Below are 13,396 nucleotides of genomic sequence, written 5' to 3'. Positions count from 1 at the left end.
TGTTTTAACCCCTTGATTGCCCCCTAGTTAACCCTTTCACCACTGATCACCGTATAACCGTTACGGGTGACGCTGGTTAGTTCGTTTATTTTTTATAGTGTCAGGGCACCCGCCGTTTATTACGAATAAAGGTTTAGCCCCTTGATCGCCCGGCGGTGATATGCGTTGCCCCAGGCAGCGTCAGATTAGCGCCAGTATCGCTAACACCCACGCACGCAGCATATGCCTCCCTTAGTGGTATAGTATCTGAACACATCAATATCTGATCCGATCAGATCTATACTAGCGTCCCCAGCAGTTTAGGGTTGCCCTGCTAGCACCTGCGTTTTGCCCCCTTCGCCCAGCCTAGCCCACTCAAGTGCAGTATCAATCGATCACTGTCACTTACAAAACACTAAACGCATAACTGCAGCATTCGCAGAGTCAGGCCTGATCCCTGCGATCGCTAACAGTTTTTTTGGTAGCATTTTGGTGAACTGGTAAGCACCAACCCCAAGCAGCGTCAGGTTAGCGCCAGTAGCGCTAACACCCATGCACGCACCGTACACCTCCCTTAGTGGTATAGTATCTGAACGGATCAATATCTGATCCGATCAGATCTGTACTAGCGTCCCCAGCAGTTTAGGGTTCCCAAAAATGCAGTGTTAGCGGGATCAGCCCAGATACTTGCTAGCACCTGCGTTTTGCCCCTCCGCCCAGCCCAGCCCAGCCCAGCCCAGCCCACCCAAGTGCAGTATCGATCGATCACTGTCACTTACAAAACACTAAACGCATAACTGCAGTGTTCGCAGAGTCAGGCCTGATCCCTGCGATCGCTAACAGTTTTTTTGGTAGCGTTTTGGTGAACTGGCAAGCACCAGTGGCTTAGTACACCCCGGTCGTAGTCAAACCAGCACTGCAGTAACACTTGGTGACGTGGCGAGTCCCTTAAGTGCAGTTTAAGCTGTTGAGGTGGCAAGCACAAGTAGTGTCCCGCTGCCACCAAGAAGAAGACAAACACAGTCCCGTCGTGCCCATAGTGCCCTTCCTGCTGCATTCGCCAATCCTAATTGGGAACCCACATCTTCTGCAGCGCCCGTACTTCTCCCATTCACATCCCCAACCAAATGCAGTTGGCTGCATGAGAGGCATTTTCTTTATGTCCTCCCGAGTACCCCTACCCAACGAACCCCCCCAAAAAAGATGTCGTGTCTGCAGCAAGTGCGGATATAGGCGTGACACCCGCTATTATTGTCCCTCCTGTCCTGACAATCCTGGTCTTTGCATTGGTGAATGTTTTTAATGCTACCATTCACTAGTTGAGTATTAGCGTAGGGTACAGCATTGCACAGACTAGGCACACTTTCACAGGGTCTCCCAAGATGCCATCGCATTTTGAGAGACCCGAACCTGGAAGGTTACAGTTATAAAAGTTAGTTACAAAAAAAAGTGTAAAAAAAAAAAATGTAAAATAAAAAAAAAATAGTTGTCGTTTTATTGTTCTCTCTCTCTCTATTCTCTCTCTATTGTTCTGCTCTTTTTTACTGTATTCTATTCTGCAATGTTTTATTGTTATTATGTTTTATCATGTTTGCTTTTTAGGTATGCAATTTTTTATACTTTACCGTTTACTGTGTTTTATTGTTAACCATTTTTTTGTCTTCAGGTACGCCATTCACGACTTTGAGTGGTTATACCAGAATGATGCCTGCAGGTTTAGGTATCATCTTGGTATCATTCTTTTCAGCCAGCGGTCGGCTGTCATGTAAAAGCAATCCTAGCGGCTAATTAGCCTCTAGACTGCTTTTACAAGCAGTGGGACGGAATGCCCCCCCCCTACCGTCTTCTTTTTCTCTGGCTCTCCTGTCTCAACAGGGAACCTGAGAATGCAGCCGGTGATTCAGCCAGCTGACCATAGAGCTGATCAGAGACCAGAGTGGCTCCAAACATCTCTATGGCCTAAGAAACCGGAAGCTACGAGCATTTCATGACTTATATTTCGCCGGATGTAAACAGGGAAATTGGGAAAGCATTTTATCACACCGATCTTGGTGTGGTCAGATGCTTTGAGGGCAGAGGTGAGATCTAGGGTCTAATAGACCCCAATTTTTTCAAAAAAGAGTACCTGTCACTACCTATTGCTATCATAGGGGATATTTACATTCCCTGAGATAACAATAAAAATGATTAAAAAAAAATGAAAGGAACAGTTTAAAAATAAGATAAAAAAGCAAAAAAATAATAAAAAAAAAAAAAAAGAAAGCACCCCTGCCCCCCCCTGCTCTCGCGCAAAGGCGAACGCAAGCGTCGGTCTGGCTTTAAATGTAAACAGCAATTACACCATGCATGTGAGGTGTCACTGCGAACGTCAGATCGAGGGCAGTAATTTTAGCAGTAGACCTCCTCTGTAAATCTAAAGTGGTAACCTGTAAAGGCTTTTAAAGGCTTTTAAAAAGGTATTTAGTTTGTCGCCACTGCACGTTTGTGCGCAATTTTAAAGCCTGTCATGTTTGGTATCCATGTACTCGGCCTACGATCATCTTTTTTATTTCATCAAACATTTGGGCAATATAGTGTGTTTTAGTGCATTAAAATTTAAAAAAGTGTGTTTTTTCCCCAAAAAATGCATTTCAAAAATCGCTGCGCAAATACTGTATAAAAAAAAAAATGAAACACCCACCATTTTAATCTGTAGGGCATTTGCTTTAACCTCCCTGGCGGTATGATTATTTCGGATTTTAGGTGCTGAAAGAGGTACAATTATATTGCATGGAAATTTGGCGTTTTATATTGTAGGCCTGCAATTCTTAACAATAACACACTTAAATCTGTCCAAACAAGAGTCTAGTAGATATCCCGGGTATGATAAAGTTTGAAACACAAAAACATAAATTATAATATAATAAATAAAAATAAATAATTAAAAAAAAAAAAAATAATAATAATAAAATACATTTCCCCACGATTCACTATCGCTCAATTCTGCAAGTGTTCTAATTTACTATCGCTGTTTTCTAGCTGGTCTAAAGCCACTTTTAACGTAAAGGGACACTTTTTGGTTGCTATGGACAATCTCCAGTTTCCAGGCAGAAAGAACAGTATATATAACATCAAACTGCATGCAGGACATGGGCCAAAGCACTGGGGACAAAAGGGATGTGAAATCATTTCATACAGTACTGTAATCTGTAAGATTACAGTACTGTATGTGTTATGATTTTTACTTTTTTTTTAATTTGCCGCCAGGCTCCGCCCCCGTGCGTCGCGACGCTCGCAGGGAACGGAGCCTGGCACGGAGAGGCTTCGGAGGAGGACAGAGCCCACGGACACTGCGGGGGGCATCGCAGGATCCCGGGGACAAGGTAAGTAAAGTCACACCAGGATCTTGAGATGTAATCCCGAGTGCGGCTCGGGGTTACCGCTAATGGTCCTGAATTTTAACCCCGAGCCACACTCGGGAAAACCGCCAGGGAGGCTACAAAAAAAAAAATTTTGCTTTAAAAAAAATATATAATGTTTGGGGGTTCAAAGTAATTTTCTTGCAAAAAAAAAATAATTTTTTCATGTAAACAAAAAGTGTCAGAAAGGGCTTTGTCTTCAAGTGGTTGGAAGAGTGGGTGATGTGTGACATAAGCTTCTAAATGTTGTGCATAAAATGCCAGGACAGTTCAAAACCCCCCCCCAAATGACCCCATTTTGGAAAGTAGACACCCCAAGCTATTTGCTGAGAGTCATGTCGAGTCCATGGAATATTTTATATTGTGACACAAGTTGCGGGAAAGAGACACATTTTTTTTTTTTTGCACAAAGTTGTCACTAAATGATATATTGCTCAAACATGCCATGGGAATATGTGAAATTACACCCCAAAATACATTCTGTTGCTTCTCCTGAGTATGGGGATACCACATGTGTGAGACTTTTTGGGAGCCTAGCTGCGTACGGGACCCCGAAAACCAAGCACCGCCTTCAGACTTTCTAAGGGCGTAAATTTTTGATTTCACTCTTCACTGCCTATCACAGTTTCAGAGGCCATGGAATGCCCAAGTGGCACAAAACCCCCCAAAATGACCCCATTTTGGAAAGTAGACACCCCAAGCTATTTGCTGAGAGGTATAGTGAGTATTTTGCAGACCTCACTTTTTGTCACAAAGTTTTGAAAATTGAAAAAAGAAAAAAAAAGTTTTTTCTTGTCTTTCTTCATTTTCAAAAACAAATGAGAGCTGCAAAATACTCACCATGCCTCTCAGCAAATAGCTTGGGGTGTCTACTTTCCAAAATGGGGTCATTTGGGGGGGGTTTTGTACCATCTGGGCATTTTATGGCCTTCAAAACTGTGATAGGTAGTGAGGAGTGAAATCAAAAATTTACGCCCTTAGAAATCCTGAAGGCGGTGATTGGTTTTCGGGGCACCGTACGCGGCTAGGCTCCCAAAAAGTCCCACACATGTGGTATCCCCATACTCAGGAGAAGCAGCTGAATGTATTTTGGGGTGCAATTCCACATAGGCCCATGGCCTGTGTGAGCAATATATCATTTAGAGACAACTTTTTGTAAATATTTTTTTTTTTTGTCATTATTCAATCACTTGGGACAAAAAAAATAAATATTCAATGGGTTCAACATGCCTCTCAGCAATTTCCTTGGGGTGTCTACTTTCCAAAATGGGGTCATTTGGGGGGGGGGTTGTACTGCCCTGCCATTTTAGCACCTCAAGAAATGACATAGGCAGTCATAAACTAAAAGCTGTGTAAATTCCAGAAAATGTACCCTAGTTTGTAGACGCTATAACTTTTGCGCAAACCAATAAATATATGCTTATTGACATTTTTTTACCAAAGACATGTGGCCGAATACATTTTGGCCTAAATGTATGACTAAAATTGAGTTTATTGAATTTTTTTTATAACAAACAGTAGAAAACATCATTTTTTTTCAAAATTTTCGGTCTTTTTCTGTTTGTAGCGCAAAAAATAAAAACGGCAGAGGTGATCAAATACCATCAAAAGAAAGCTCTATTTGTGGGAACAAAAAGGACGCAAATTTCGTTTGGGTACAGCATTGCATGACCGCGCAATTAGCAGTTAAAGCGACGCAGTGCCAAATTGGAAAAAGTCCTCTGGTCCTTAAGCAGCATAATGGTCCGGTCCTTAAGTGGTTAAACCAGTGGTATATTTAGGTTTTGTGCTGCCCTAGGCCTGACTAAATGCATGCACCCCCCTAATTTAAATACGACCCACCCCATCCTGCTGAGGCCACACCCCTTCCTGTTTAAGACCCACCCTATCATCTGTAAACCACACCCCTTCCTCTTTAGGCTTATTTGGCACCTTTCAGGGGGGAACAGGTACCTGTTTCTGACAGGTACCCTTCTCCACTTCCGGGAGACTGCGCTGTCCCCTCTGAAGTTTGCCCCCCCCTCCTCCTTCCTCCCCTGGACCATTCAGAAAGTGCAACGCGCTTCGCACATGTGCAGTAGGGAACCGGTCGGTTTCCCTTACCATGAATGATAGTGGCAAAACCCGAGAGCCAATCTGAAAATCGGCTGAGGTGTTGACATCGCTGGATCCCTGGACAGGTAAGTGTCCTAATATTAAACGTAAGCAGCTACAGTATTTGTAGCTGCTAAGTTTTAATGCTATCACGGGGGGGGGTCTCACTGTGCCTATCAATTGCAGCCTCACTGTGCCCCATCAAACGCAGCCACTGTGCCATCAAATGCAGCCACTGTGCCATCAAATGCAGCCACTGTGCCATCAAATGCAGCCACTGTGCCCCATCAAACGCAGCCACTGTGTCCATCAAACACAGCCACTGTGCCCATCAATTGCAGCCACTGTGCCCTCAAATGCAGCCACTGTACCCATCAAATGCTGCCACTGTACCCATCAAATGCTGCCACTGTACCCATCAAATGCTGCCACTGTGCTATCAAATGAAGCCACTGTGCCCATCAAACGCAGCCACTGTGCCCATCAAACGCAGCCACTGTGCCTATCAATTGCAGCCACTGTGCCCATCAATTGCAGCCACTGTGCCCATCAATTGCAGCCACTGTGCCCAAACGCAGCCACTGTGCCCAAACGCAGCCACTGTGCCCAAATGCAGCCACTGTGCCCATCAAATGCAGTCACTGTGCCCATCAAATGCAGTCACTGTGCCCATCAAATGCAGCCACTGTGCCCATCAAATGCAGCCACTGTGCCATCAAACGTAGCCACTGTGCCCATCAATTGCAGCCACTGTGCCCATCAATTGCAGCCACTGTGCCCATCAAAAGCATCCACTGTGCCATCAAACGCAGCCATTGTGCCCATCAAACGCAGCCATTGTGCCCATCAAACGCAGCCACTGTGCCTATCAATTGCAGCCACTGTGCCCATCAATTGCAGCCACTGTGCCCATCAATTGCAGCCACTGTGCCCAAACGCAGCCACTGTGCCCAAATGCAGTCACTGTGCCCATCAAATGCAGCCACTGTGCCCATCAAATGCAGCCACTTTGCCATCAAACGTAGCCACTGTGCCCATCAATTGCAGCCACTGTGCCCATCAATTGCAGCCACTGTGCCCATCAAACGTAGCCACTGTGCCCATCAATTGCAGCCACTGTGCCCATCAATTGCAGTCACTGTGCCCATCAAACGTAGCCACTGTGCCCATCAATTGCAGCCACTGTGCCCATCAATTGCAGCCACTGTGCCCATCAAACGCAGCCATTGTGCCATCAAACGCAGCCATTGTGCCATCAAACGCAGCCACTGCGCCCATCAATTGCAGCCATTGTGCCCATCAAATGCTGCCACTGTGCCCATCAAACGTAGCCACTGTGCCCATCAAATGCTAACACTGTGCCCATCAAATGCTGCCACTGCCAGTGCCCATAACACTGATATAAAGTATTCAATCATTGTACCTGTTGTCCTGGGGGTTTCTCTCGTGCTCCTCTCTCTCCCCCTCCTGACGTCACAGCCAGATCCCACCCCAGGGCCGAGGAGAAGATTCACTGCAGGAAAGCAGTGCAGGGGAGGGTAGGCGGAGCTTAAGGCTCCACCTGTCACCTGCTGCTTATGGGGGCGCGAGTGACACACGCCCCCCCCCCCCGCATGAGAAAAAAACCCCACCCGTCTTGCCGATTCCCGGCTCCCGCTGCCGCCTCCCGCACACATGCAGCCCACGGCGGCCGGCTTTCTGTAGTGGCGCCGCGGTGTATGGGCGTGCTTGGCAGAGAGTGGGGGGGCGTGAGATACACGCCCCCACCCTCTGCCAAGCACGCCCATACAGCGGGAGCCGGGAATCGGCAAGACGGGTGGGGGGGGGCTTCCTCTCATACGGGGGGGCGGCCCTTCTTTTTGTCGCCGCCCCTTGTTGGCCTAGGCCAAAACACAGCCCTGGGTTAAACAAGTGTCTGTTTGCTGTTGCACTGAAGGAAAAGAGGACAGCTTTCTGGAGTGTTACCCAGGTGGAGATCACAGAAGCCGGCAGACAAATGCAACAAGCCTTTTAGATCGCTATAATCTGAGATCCAACAGATTCGGTAAGCGAGCATTTTTATTTTACCTAAAGTGGGAAGATCATCTGTGTGTGTCAAAGCGGAAGATTCATGGTTGATCCACAATACAAGATATCCTCACATGGACTTTATTGTTTATGATATATCACAAGGGTGTATATTTATAAGAATATTTTTTTTTTGCAGAGGAACAATTATTAATTTAATTGGTGTGTGAAGTGGGAGCAATTAAATTGCTGAGCACATAGATCAACAAATTTCTTTTTTCACAATAACACTAGTTCTAAAAGGCACATAATTGCTTCACAATTCTGAAATGGATTTCATTTAAATATGTTGGTATTAGGTTACTAGTATATAGAGTAACTTAGTTGCTCTTTATTTGTGATATATAAACACTAGGTACAACAATGTATCACAATTTTTTATTTATTTTTTCACAAAAATAGTGGTAAATCACGTGGATAAAGCTTGTTGTATACATTGTATCACGATATATATTCATTGGTGGCGCGCTTGTAATTTCCCATTATGATGAATAAAGCATTAAGAAAAAGCATTAAGGACTGTGACTTTTAAATCTATGGGCTGCGAGGGTTGGGTGGTAAACCTGAATTAGATATAACAAATATTCAGCCACTCCTTCGGGGGTAATCGCTACATATATATACATACATACAATGTGTACTGTATATATTGTAAAATTAATGAGATTAATGCAAGGCCTAGGCTACCTTTCAAACATAAGAATTTGCCTTGTAAGCTTCCTACACTATGAATTAGATAATTAGAGTTACTTTTTTTTATGATACATTTTTTTTTTTCAAGAAAATATTACAAAATAAATTTAATAAGAAATATCAAATACTTTTGCAGATAAGTGCAACTGAAAATGGCTTTGGGTGTGCACAATACATGTGACTTAGGTTGTTGGCTCCTATCTTAGAGCATACCGTATATACTCGTGTATAAGTCAAATTTTTCAGCCCCTTTTTTGGGGCTGAAAGTGCCCCCTTTGACTTATACACGAGTCACCGCCATCTGCCTACATGATCAGCGTGTCATGCAGGCAGACGGCGGCCAACGTGTGCTGCATAGACTCGGCAGCGGCTCTCACTGTTCAAAAGCCGCGCCTCCTCGTCTGTGATAGGCAGTCAGTGTACAGCCTATCACAGACATTCTCTCATCCTCGTCCGTGGTATGAGGATGAGAGAATGTCCGTGATAGGCTGACCGCTGACTGCTGGGAAATGGAGTTTTTTGGACGAGGAGGAGGCGCGGTTTTTGAAAAGTGAATAGCCGCGAATACTACACGCTGATCGGTGCAGAGCGGCGCACGGAGGATGCACAGGACACAGGTAGGATGCACACACACACACAGACACATGCACACAGGTACATATACACATACACAGGACACAGGTACATATACACATGCACAGATACACAGGTACATGACACAGGTACATATACACATGACACATGCACATATACACAGGACACATGACACATATGCACAGGGCACATGACACAAATGCACAGGACACATGACACATGCACAGGACACAGGGAGGTATACAGCTGCAGATGGGCATTGTTGACCCTCTTTTTCCACTTGCAGTAGCTGCTGAATTTCTCACCCTCGTCTTATACTCGGGTCAATAAGTTTTTCCCATTTTTTTGTGGTAAATTAGGGCCTCGACTTATACTCGGAACAACTTATACTCGAGTATATACGGTAGTTCTGTACATTTTCTTGGAAAGATTACGCATGTTTATGGATAGATCATTCTGATCTCCATCTAATTTTTGGGTGTTCGCTTTATGCTGGCCAGAATCTTGGTAATTTTGCTGGCAATTTTAAAGTAATTCTGAAGCTCTCCACCAGCTTTCAGCCACATCAATCTGCAACCCACTGTTCCAATTGTTTCCCAGGTTCCATTTTGGTGACATAGCAAGAAATCTCCCCAGATGCAGACTATTATAAAGACAGATTTCAGCCCTCCACTACTGTACATAGTTACATAGTAGTTACATAGTAGGTGAGGTTGAAAAAAGACACAAGTCCATCAAGTCCAACCTATGTGTGTGATTATGTGTCAGTATTACATTGTATATCCCTGTATGTTGCGGTCATTCAGGTGATTATCTAATAGTTTCTTGAAGCTATCAATGCTCCCCGCTGAGACCACCGCCTGTGGAAGGGAATTCCACATCCTTGCCGCTCTTACAGTAAAGAACCCTCTACGTAGTTTAAGGTTAAACCTCTTTTCTTCTAATTGTAATGAGTGGCCACGAGTCTTATTAATCTCTCTTCTGTGAAAAAGTTTTATCCCTATTGTGGGGTCACCAGTACAGTATTTGTAAATTGAAATCATATCCCCTCTCAAGCGTCTCTTCTCCAGAGAGAATAAGTTCAGAGCTCGCAACCTTTCCTCATAACTAAGATCCTCCAGACCCTTTATTAGCTTTGTTGCCCTTCTTTGTACTCGCTCCATTTCCAGTACATCCCTCCTGAGGACTGGTGCCCAGAACTGGACAGCATACTCCAGGTGCGGCCGGACCAGAGTCTTGTAGAGCGGGAGAATTATCGTTTTATCTCTGGAGTTGATCCCCCTTTTAATGCATGCCAATATTCTGTTTACTTTATTAGCAGCAGCTTGGCATTGCATGCCATTGCTGAGCCTATCATCTACTAGGACCCCCAGGTCCTTTTCCATCCTAGATTCCCCCAGAGGTTCTCCCCCCAGTGTATAGATTGCATTCATATTTTTGCCACCCAAATGCATTATTTTACATTTTTCTACATTACTACTGTACTTGTAGTATAGTTTTTAATGCCTACAACAAGGTAAAAAAAATGAGTTTTTATGTACCTGAAAGAATACATTAATATACCAGATTGCATATTTTCTACCTGCAGGTCTGGCATTTACAGCACCGAGTTTGAAGAAACCACACGTGGTAAGATAAAGGACAGAAAAAGTTGCTATTAGAAAGACATGAATGTGTTCAGTGACAGACCAGTTTAATTCCCAATTCAATACCTGATATAGCCCTCAGTGAGCAATTAAAGATTACATGAGGCCATGGCTATACTTAGTAGTGATCACGTAAATTAAATAAATAGTATTAATGGGCCAAAAAATGGAAAAAGATTATCTTTATCTAAATAAAAAAAAAAATGGTAAAATAAAATCGAGGACTTTAATAGCACAGCATGTAGTGAGTGCACCATGCTAAAAAGGGGGGAAAATATCTGCATGCTAATTGAAATATAACTGAAGCTTTGAAATGATTGCACATAGCTCCCCATAGCTTAAATGTTTAAAGGTATCATCACATAGTGGTCATGCCAGTGGTGTATTTAGGTTTTGTGCTGCCCTAGGCCTGACTGAGCTTGCGCACCCCCTAATTTAAATATGACCCACCCCTTCCTGTCAAGGCCACACCCCTTTCTTTTAAAGATCCGCCCTGTCATCTTCATTGGAGGAGGACAGAGGGATGCCGCGGGAAGAGGACAGAGAGGCATGCAGCATCTTTTCATTTGGTGGTAAGGGGATATGTGCTGGTTGCTTTGGGAGGGGAGGATCAGACCCCTCCTAAAGCACCCAGCACATATCCCCTTACCCCCCTCCCCTCATCCATGTGTGCATTTGTTATCTGCCCCCTTCCCGGTTACTGTGTCCCCCTCCACTGTAAACTATACACAGACCTCAGAGCAGAAGCGCGGCTCTTACACTGAAGTCGTGTCCCTCCTCTGTGGCTCCTTCTCCTCCTGGCTGTGTACACTAGAACATTGGAGCTGAGAAGGAGGAGGAGCTAAGGAGTGTGTGTGGCTGACAGTGGGGAGAGAGGTGGCGGCTGCTACGGAAAACCGATCGCCGCTTGTGGGATCCTGGGTGGCAGATGTCCTGGGTGCCCACGCTAGCGCACTCTGGCTGCCAGTTACCGAAGCTCAGTGCCGGAACTTGTTGTGGGCTCTGGGACAGTGGCGTCACTAGGTTTGGTGTCACCTGGAGCTGTAAAAATTGTGTCATCCCCCTTAATTTTTTGACTGGAGGCACAGCGTTGGAGCTCATTGTGGCGGTCAACAAGGCCCAGAGGATATCAGGTTAGGCACTTCCTAATGGCTCAGTCCCTGGGAACAGTAATGGATAATGGCCAACAGGCTCTCTTACCAGACCCGGTGAAACCGCAACAGTTTCTCCGGCTGGACGTTCGCTCACTCTGGGTTGCCCAGGCTGACTCTGGTCAGTAGTGTACCATGTCTGTACCCCGGCAGTGGCTTCATCTTTCTCCCCCTCTGGTGGTGCGGGTACAGCGTGGCTCTCTGGTGGTGCGGGTACAGCGTGACTCTCTGGTGGTGCAGGTACAGCGTGGCTCTCTGGTGGTGCGGGTACAGCGTGGCTCTCTGGTGGTGCGGGTACAGCGTGGCTCTTTGGTGGCGCGGGTACAGCGTGGCTCTTTGGTGGTGCGGGTACAGCGTGGCTCTCTGGTGGTGCGGGTACAGCGTGGCTCTCTGGTGGTGCGTGTACAGCGTGGCTCTCTGGTGGTGCGGGTACAGCGTGGCTCTCTGGTGGTGCAGGTACAGCGTGGCTCTTTGGTGGTGCGGGTACAGCGTGGCTCCCTCTTTGGCTTCCCCCAGCACAGTACTCTCTTTTTCTCCTCTAACACCCCCCCTCAGCAGAGTGCATGCATGCTGGGGGCTGTAGCATGTCTGTGGGGGCTACTTTTCCCATGATGCCCCCCAGAGTCTTCTGATTGGCCCTCTGCTGTGGCCAATCATGGGGAGGAAAACAGCGGTCAGGAAGCTGGGCGACGGCGCAGGGAAACCAATTAGAGCCGCTCTCTCTCTCTTCTCCCTTAGGCTGACAGAAAGGGGAGGGGGGGCGAGCGGGGGAGTTCCCTGGCAAATGGAGCAGCAGATCTGTGACAGGGAGAGGAGAGATGCGGGTTGTCAGGGGAGGGGGGGCGAGCGGGGGAGATACACAGACAACCCGCATCTCTCCTCTCCCTGTCACAGATCTGCTGCTCCATTTACCAGAGAACTCCCCCGCTCGCCCCCCCTCCCCTTTCTGTCAGCCGAAGGGAGAAGAGAGAGAGAGCGGCTCTAATTGGTTTTACCGTGCCGCCGCCCAGCTTCCTCCCCGCTGTTTTCCTCCCCATGATTGGCCACAGCAGGGGGCCAATCAGAGACAGAATCACAGCTTTACGGAGGGGCGGCTTGACGGCACCCGGGACGCCACTGTACTGCACTGTTAAGCTGTACTCCCTGCTGTGCAGGAGTCGGGAAGAGGGCGCCGCTGCCATTTTCGGGGGGGGGGGGGGGGGCGGCTTTCTGCCGCCCCCCCTGCACAGTGCCGCCCTAGGCCTGGGCCTTGTTGGCCTAGGCCAAGACACAGCACTGGGTCATGCGGATACCTGTGTTGCGTATACAATAACTCCCTACACAGTCAAGATCTATTCAATCTTACCATATTTCCTGACTATTATACGGAGATTGGATTTTCTTCAGATAAATGATTCTATGAGACTACCCTAGCAAACTATTGGATGCTCTAAATACCTAGCTAAGAGGCTGTTGGCTTCATTTTTATCCCTACAGTCTATATACACAATTACAAATTAAATATCATGGTAAGTTAATTGTATTTGTCTCTGTAATAGATGCAGTAATTTTTAGGGGAGACCCCTTTAGATTATACTTATTAATATCCACAGATAATTTTCCAGATATACATACCTTCCAAACCCTAAATGTATATGTATATAGTACCCACGCTATTTCCCTAGTCCCGTGTGACACTAACTACAAGCACAGTTTGATTAAACTACCAGTACTATACCTTGTACGGGACTAAATCATGAATATTATACTTCTTATGGGTTCAATATACATGGCT

This window comes from Aquarana catesbeiana, linkage group LG11 (assembly GCF_042186555.1).
Source record: "Aquarana catesbeiana isolate 2022-GZ linkage group LG11, ASM4218655v1, whole genome shotgun sequence".
In the NCBI taxonomy this organism is placed as follows: Eukaryota; Metazoa; Chordata; class Amphibia; order Anura; family Ranidae; genus Aquarana; species Aquarana catesbeiana.
Note: the sequence above shows the minus strand (reverse complement) of the source record.